This window comes from Amphiprion ocellaris, chromosome 12, assembly GCF_022539595.1.
Source record: "Amphiprion ocellaris isolate individual 3 ecotype Okinawa chromosome 12, ASM2253959v1, whole genome shotgun sequence".
NCBI lineage: Eukaryota > Metazoa > Chordata > Actinopteri > Pomacentridae > Amphiprion > Amphiprion ocellaris.
The window spans coordinates 27,092,905-27,101,283 of NC_072777.1; the positions used below are offsets into that span (position 1 = coordinate 27,092,905).

General features: G+C 36.2%; 1 long non-coding RNA gene across 5 annotated transcripts; it reads left to right on the forward strand.

Moving 5' to 3' along the window:
• The first annotated feature begins 3,640 nt into the window (after window positions 1–3,640).
• LOC129350126 (uncharacterized) lies at window positions 3,641–8,091 on the forward strand. Of its 5 annotated transcripts, none has more exons than XR_008603384.1 (4): window positions 3,641–3,768; window positions 4,684–4,784; window positions 5,518–6,634; window positions 7,689–8,091. It is a non-coding gene; the product is annotated as an uncharacterized LOC129350126 (long non-coding RNA). The 5 variants fall into 5 exon arrangements; XR_008603383.1 differs by having other exon boundaries at window positions 5,518–5,659; window positions 6,534–8,091; XR_008603385.1 differs by having other exon boundaries at window positions 6,534–6,634.
• The last annotated feature ends 288 nt before the right edge of the window (window positions 8,092–8,379 follow it).

Sequence of the window (8,379 nt, forward strand, 5' to 3'; positions counted from 1 at the left end):
GTGACAACAGAAGTATTTTCATTGTGATTTAAGGGTTTGTTTCATTTTAAATGTTGGGGTTAATATCTTGACAAAAAAAGATTAAAGAAATAAACTACATAACAAAAAGCAATTAGATCAAAGGGGAAAAAAATTAATACAATAAAACTTTTAAAAAGGTTTATTATTTAAAAAGTATTTTTTTGAGTGTTTAATTATCGAAAATATTTTATCTGTAATTTTGAATATTTGTATTTGAAAAATTCTGTTTAATTTCATAGTTACATGTATTGTCTCTTGTTTAATTATCTAATTGAATATTTTGTCTGTTTAATAGAATTTAATTGTATTTAATGTTTAACTATATTAAACAGATAAAATATTGAATTAGATAATTAAACAAGATACAATACATGTAATTATGAAATAAAACAAAATTGATTTTTTTTCTTTCCCAATATTTAATTTTTCAATTAAATCTTTAAGGTATTTCTTTTTAAATGTTTGACCACCTTTTAATGTTTAATTTTCTTTTTAAATGCTTCATTGTATTTTCTGTTTAATTACTATTTGAAGTTTTATTGTCTTTAAGACTTAATTTTCTAATTAAACATTTAATTTTGTAATTAAATGTTTTGTCTCTTTAAAGTTTTAATAATGTAATTAAACGTTTTGTGTTCTTTTAAACGTTGAATGTTCTTCTTGTTCAATTGTATTCTTTGAATGTTTAATTATCGGAAATATTTTATCTGTAATTCTGAATATTTGTATTTGAAAAATTCTGTATAATTTCATAGCTACATGTATTGTATCATGTTGAATTATGTCATTCCATATTTTGTCTGTTTAATAGAATTTAATGTAATTTAATGTTTAACTATATTAAACAGACAAAAATATGGAATGACATAATTCAACATGATACAATACATGTAGCTATGAAATTATACAGAATTTTTCAAATACAAATATTCAGAATTACAGATAAAATATTTCCGATAATTAAACATTCAAAGAATACAATTGAACAAGAAGAACATTCAACGTTTAAAAGAACACAAAACGTTTAATTACATTATTAAAACTTTAAAGAGACAGAACAGCATCTGTATAGCTCAACGTGTTAAGCAGGTGACCCATGTACAGGGCTGGTCCCTGATGCAGAGGACCGGGTTCGATTCCCGCTCACGGCTCTTTGCTGCATGTCCTCCCCCAGCCCTTCTCCACTGTTTCTTGTCTTTCTTTCACTGTGCTTGTGAAAATAAAGCCAAAAAAAATTTCTAAAAAAAAAAAAAAAAAACACGAAACATTTAATTAAAAATTAAATCTTTCATTAGAAAATTACATCTTAAAGACAATAAAACTTCAAATAGGAATTAAACAGAAAACACAATGAAGCACTTAAAAAGAAAATTAAACATTAAAAGGTGGTAAAACATTTAAAAAGAAAAACCTTAAAGATTTAATCGAAAAATTAAATATTGGGAAAGAAAAAAAATTTTCAAACAAGCCGATAAAACATTTGAAAAGACACCAGTTAAACTTTAGAAGATCAAATTAAACAGAAGAAACAATAAAACGATCAAAAAGAGCAACAACAGATGAAGGTCTTAAGTGTTTTCTAGTCTGAAATGAAAACATCAAGTTGTTTCTTCAAACATTTCCTCTTTCTATGTTCTTGGTTTGATTGTAGACAGATTTACTAAGAACTCATTTAAGAAAACTGCTTTCCAGATAAAGTCTACTAGTAGTTGAAGGCATTTATCAAACTAATGTTACCTTCTAATCTCCACAAACTTTACTGTTCAGTGAAGACAATCAAAGTTTGTTGAGGATTTCTAAAAAACCCACAGGTGAAGGTCTGAGAAGAACTCAGATGGATGGTCTAAATGTGAAATCAAGACTCATGGTCACAAGTTTTAAGGCTTCTGTTAACCAGAAAGTTCAAACTAACAGAGAAGTACTGAGAAACTTTTAAAATTTCAGTCCTTAGACTGTCTGAAGGTTCAAACTAACAGAGAACTACTCAAGAACTTTTAGGTTTTCAGTCCTCAGACTGTCTAAAGGTTCAAACTGAGAACTGCTGAGGAACTTAGAAGATATCAGTCCTCGGACTGTCTGAAAGTTAAATCTAACAGAGAACTACTGTGGGACTTAGAAAATTTCAGCCCTCAGACTGTGTGAAAGCTCAGGTCCTGAGGACTCGGGAGGTCTGGAGGCTTTGGAAAGTCTTGGAACTGAGGGTTCAACCCTCCAGCACAAACGCTGAAGTCCAACCTCCTGAGAAAAACGGTCGAGTCGAAACTCAAGTAAAAAAAAAAAAAAAAAAACTCGAAAACGACAAAAAATAGATGATAAATGCACAAAAAAAGAAGATTTGGTATCTGAGTAACTCAGGGAATTAGAAGAGAGACTACCAAATGGAAGGTTGCAGGTTCAAGACCCACCAGTGGCACTTTTCTTTCTTTGTTTTTGTCAGGATTTTGATACAAATTTGAGAAGGGTCTGGTCTTGAACCAGCGACTTGCAACTCCACAGGCAAACAGCATACTTGTTTCCGTTTTCACGCCGTCTACATCAACAGAATGCACTGAAACTTTTCCCCCACTAGCTTAGCCTCGCCGTAGCACACAGCTCAAAGGGGCGTGTCCTATCTATTCATTCATATCTATGAGAACAACGGTGGCTGCACATAAGGACGCCTGACGTTGATTAGCTGCGTAAATACCATTATATACAGTCTATGGTAAATACGTATGTGAATCGCATCATTGGCTGCAGCAGCCAGTCACCGGTCACTCACTGACTCACATTGAAAAATAGCACAGAATGAATTGTTACGTTTATTTTATTTACAATTTAGGTTGGATTTTTTTTTTGTGCGCAGCGCAGATTTTCTGTGCACGGAGACCGTGTCAGCAGTGCGCAATTGCGCACACGCGCAGCTTAGAGGGAACAGTGGTTGGTGGCATAAGCATAGAGACACAGTGTATACGTCACCAATAAAACACTGAAAGAAGTTGCACTCCCATAAATGCAACAATACAGATTAAAGAAGCTACACGTTGGTGCATAAAAGAAATCACCAGAATGCAAGAAATTCAGCGTCCACTGCAAAAAAGATTACTAGACAAGGTTCCTCAGACCCCACAGTGTTCAAACAAAACTGTACTCATCGTTGGCAGATCTTTGGACAGAGATAAGCTTGCAGTGTTCCCTTATTTTGGTCTGTTCTACAAAGATTAGCTAATCAATTCTTTGCTAAATGGACAAACATGAGAGTGGCATCAATGTGTTCAACTCTCAGCAACTAAGTGAACATGCACATATTCAAGGTCCGTGTATTTATCTGGTAATTGGATTTTCCGTTCTGAAACGGGTATTGAAAAACAAAAAACCAGTGGTTATTTGATTTTCGTTTTAAAATACAAAAATTAAAATTGAAATACAAGGCGTTTTTCCTTTTCATGATCAAAAAGGGATATACGAAATTTTAAAAATGTTTTGATTTTCATTTTATATTTAGAATAACAAAAAAATAAATTCGGTAAGAGACAGAAACGAAAAAAGATCAAGTTTTTTATTTTGAGACCGGAAGTGGTCATCAGCAAGTGTGGAGCCAAACGACAACAAGATTCTCAGAGGGCGGAGCCAGAGAGCAGTGATTGGTCAGACCATAGATAACATAGAAGACAGCGAGCTAGCGTATCTAGTCTGCTATGTCTCTATGGTAGGCACGTCTGGTAGCATCTGTGGCTGCTGTTGATCTTGTTTTTGGAGTAAAATACGGTAAGAAGATAAATACTTCTAACCTGTAGCGTTGTTTTGTTGTACGTTAAGTCAGCGACTTGTGAAGCGTTGTGTTTTGTCGTGTTTGAGCAGTTGGTCCGGACGCGTTAGCTAGCTAAGCGGCTAAGTTAGCTAGCGGCTAAGTTAGCTAGCGGGCTAATTAACACAGGTGGCTAACTTACCGCTGAATACCTGTGTTAGTTGATGCATCAGCTGTCCTCATGATTAGAATGAACTTCTCAACCTGTATTTCTCTGCTGTGTAATTTAGCTTTTAAAAAAGTAATTTTACTTTAAGGTGAACTGAAACCCGTTCAGCTGCACTGAAGTTTAACATACAGCTGGTTTGAATTAAACCTCGCTTAACTTAACATTGCGCAACATTACCTCTCTGAATCTCCATAATTTCATTAAATTCCTTCTCTCTTCCACTGCTCAAGTTCAATCCAGTATATAAAATGACATTAATAGTGAATAAACTACCAACCAGCCATTGTATTTATTTATTACTGTATGTATTTGTAGTAAAACATGAGTTGAAACATCCAACTTTTGGATCTAGAACTGCACAAGCCGTTCATTTTCAGTCACCTGATGAGTTAAACCCCCCTTTTTATGTGAGATTGAAGCAGAAAGTCTGAGTTAACAAAGAAAGTTGTTTATCACTTGTGATACCTGTTATCTCTGACCGAGGCTTTAGTTTTTGTTGAGCTGATTTACACGTATAAACTTTGTTCAGGAAGATTTCTCAGTAGCTCAGAGGACAGGCTGCTTTTTACACAACCTTGTAAGAGAATGTCTGTCAATGCTTTCAGCACAATTTAGAAACACAACACTTCCTAAACAGATATTTTGAGGCTGTGAGGTTGAACGTTTTAGAGTATATCAGTGTATTTGTTTGTCTTTCTGTTTCTAGGTGGAAGCTGAATTAGTGAGGATGACTCCTGCTCCTGTCATCTCTAAGCTCCTCACACATCTTTACCTGCACATGAGGAAAATCACTCCTGTAGAATGCAGGTATGTTTGTCATTATTATAAAAAGATGTTGCCTGGTGACCTGTCAGAAACCTATTATACAGAATCAGCCAAAAAAATGTTTACACACATCAGGAAAAGAAAAACTTGCATAAATATTTCAATACTAAATTTATTCAGACATCATGAGATTAATAAAAGTTATCTTTGGCCTCTACAATTACAAGAGGTGCTCAAAGTGGTGGCCACTGGCTTCCAGACATTTCTGTTGTGTTGTAGATGTTGTTGTTGTTGTTGATGCTCCATTCATGAGGGTAGCGCCATCTGTTGGGAAAACATTGTACAACAGGATGATTTGATTTGATCAAACTTAGAAAGAGGAATCTATATGTATAGAAGTACTTATACAAATGAAATATTTATAAAAGTTTTTCTTTTCTTGATGTGTGTACATTATTTTGGCTGACTCTGACTCTGTGAACTTAATGAGAACAAAACTGTCATTTAATTGTTGCTCTTAAAGCTTCTTTATTGAAAACCGGCTGGTGTTCTGCTTTGAAACAAACTGCTGTTGAGGTCCGTGTTTTTAGGTTAACCCCACAGTTTCTGAAGGAACTGATAGTTGTTTTTTTTTTCCTGATCAATGTGGACGTTGTAATTGATGGTAACATTTACTGATCACATAATCAGCATGACAATATAACAGTATAACATTCTGACCACCTGACTAATACTGTGTTGGTCCCTTTATGCTGCTAAAACTCCTCTGACCCAGTGGTTCATCAGAACCTCTGGGGATGTCCTGTGGATTCTGTGGATCCTGTGGGTTGCAGGGTGGGTCCTACCTAGACCAGGCTGATCCTGGACCATCCCACAGATGCTCCATCAGATCTGGATGTGGGGAGTGTGGAACCCAGGTGAACAGCTTAGCTCTGTCGTGTTACTCGGACCACTCCTGAACAGTTTAATTTGTCCTGCTGAGGGAGGCAGCTGGCATCAAGGACTGCTGTTGCCATGGAGACTAGGGGGTTGTTTGTCCTGCAGTGTTTAGGTGGTGGTACATGTCAAACATCCACATGAACGTCAAGGTTTCCTAGCAGAACGTTGCATTAGAACAAGATGATGGATGTTGTTCTCTGCAGCTGTCAGTGGTCAGAATGTTGTGGCTGATTGGTGGATCTGTCTGCCTTTACTCTGACATCCAGAGTTATACAAAAGTGTAGTATGTGTGCAGTGCAGAAGAGATTTACTTTATTGTATGCAGTTTTAGTGGTGCAATCAGAGAAAATCATATCCATATACAGATTTTTATTAATTCCAGGGCTGGTTCAGTACAGATTGTAATAACAACATCAGAATTTTTTGTCACAGTCGGAATTTTGCAGACTGAGAGATGGTTGAGAAGGTTTGCAGTTCTTGTTTTATCAAAATATGTTACAATAGAAGATCTTTATATTCATTGTACATGAAATTATCTGCAAACCAGCAAAGTGTATCAGTCTGAGGTATCTAAAAATAAATAAGTAAAGAAAAATGCTTCTAAAGCCAATAATAAACAGAATATTTTGAGGGAATATTCTAAAAAGGAAAGAAAAGCTCCATTCTCACTCCTCTCAGGATAAACTGTCATTAAAATTGACTTTAAATTTAGCTTCAACACGAGATAAAAACATTTACTTTCATTACTGATGTTGTCAAGTTTTAATAAAGTTCATGCTACTTTTATAAAATGATGAAAGTGAATAAATTGTATTTCTGTGTTTGATTTCTGTCTTTTCTCCTGTCATCCAGATGTTCAGAGGGAGATGATGCCACATCTGGTCCAGCTGATGGAAGGTCTTGAAGTTCTCTGACTGGCCTCGACTGAAGATGGTCGTCTCACTGGATTTAAGGTTCAGATGCTCAGTAACAAACTCCACCAATGAGCCAACAGGGAAGCTTTAGGTTTATTAAATGTTGCTATGAAGGTATCGCTGTTTTTCTTTGTGAATGCAATGTGCTCCAACTGAAACTTGAATTAGAACTTAGAAGTAAATCCTTCCATCTGAAAGGATCTAGATGTATTAATAACCTCATAACATTTTAATTTTTATTCCAGTCTTGGTTGGAAATAGAATCTCTGTATTGATTCAGGTAAAAACTGAACTTCACAGCATGTTGGAGCAAAACAACCAGATGAAAACTGTGATGGTGTTGGATTGTCAGACCGTAATGTTGCAGCTCAAAGCAGCTTTTCTATCTCAGTTCATTCTGACATTCAGCTATGAATCAACACAGCAGATGGTGATCCATGCTGTGGAAGTCTCACATCTCCTGATTTAATGGAGCTGCTTTGCACTTTTTACACTGTTTATTCACCAACACTTTATTTAATAAAAGTCCCATCTAGTTTTTATGAGGACTGTGAGGTTTTAATTTCTCTGTGAATAACTGCAGTCTAATGTAACAGCTGGAGTTGTAACATCTGTCCTGATATTGATCATGAAGTATTGATCAGAATACTTATGGTCAGCAGTCATCCCTGAAGTTTTATATTAAAATCTTTACTTGTGTTGTGAACTTTGGTAAGAAGCAGAAACTTTAGCGTTGCCATGGATACATGAGTGTTAAATTTTGTCCATGTTTCCATTTTGGGAAATGCAGTCCAGCAGATGAGTTTGTTTTTACTGCCAGCTACTATTCAGTCTGAGATATTAAGAATAAATAAATGTGCATAATGTGGAAATGAACAGATTTTATTTTTATTTATTCCTACAGAAACAGTGTTCATTTGATGAACTTCATTTCCTAAAACATCCAGAATTGGAGCTCATATCTTGGGGAGGTGTAAAGTTTCTGCTCCTTCAAAGTTCACAACACAATGAATGAATTCCTAATACACTCTCAATGCTGGAGAGTGTTTGTGATGCTGAAGCAGTGACCAGTTTTTCTGTTTCTTCTCTGGAGATGCACAATGAGGGACGTCTGCAGAGACTGAGAAAGAGTCTCACCACATCCTGACATGAAGAAAAAGACTTTATTGAAGACTGCAATGAGAAAAACTATCAGACAGCAGACGGCTGCATTCAAGGTGAGATCTGAACATTTGATCTGGAACAGGAATTCAATAACGGCAGCATGAGCTTCATTTCAGTCTGTAGCTGCTGAATTCATGGATGAATCATCTGGCACTAGAGAGGAAGACCATCAAACATCCACGTCAGCTGATGGAGGTCCAAGAGTCTCACCGAACAAACAACCTACAGAGTGAAGACCTCAAATCTGATTGGACGGCCTCCTATTCAGCCACGTGTGAACAAATGCCTCTAAGTTGATTTGTTTTCTAAAATAAATCTAGTTTGAGTCCTAATCTATGCCTGTGTTTGCTTCTTTACACCGCTGTTAACAGTTTAGGCTGTTAGATTGTTCCAGATAAGACAAGTACAAGATTCTTCAGAGCCGTTCTACCACGAGCCTGACAGGAAGAACTCCAACAGCTACTGAATGTTCCTGTGGTTCCCTCAAGGCTTCAGGAGGAGTCCTACGAGGACGAGCCGGTCCACCTGATGGTGGCCAGTCGCTGCGGTTCAAAGCCAACACCGACTACGTGGACTTCTACTGGACCACATGGAGGCCTTCAAACCGGACCAACAAGTTC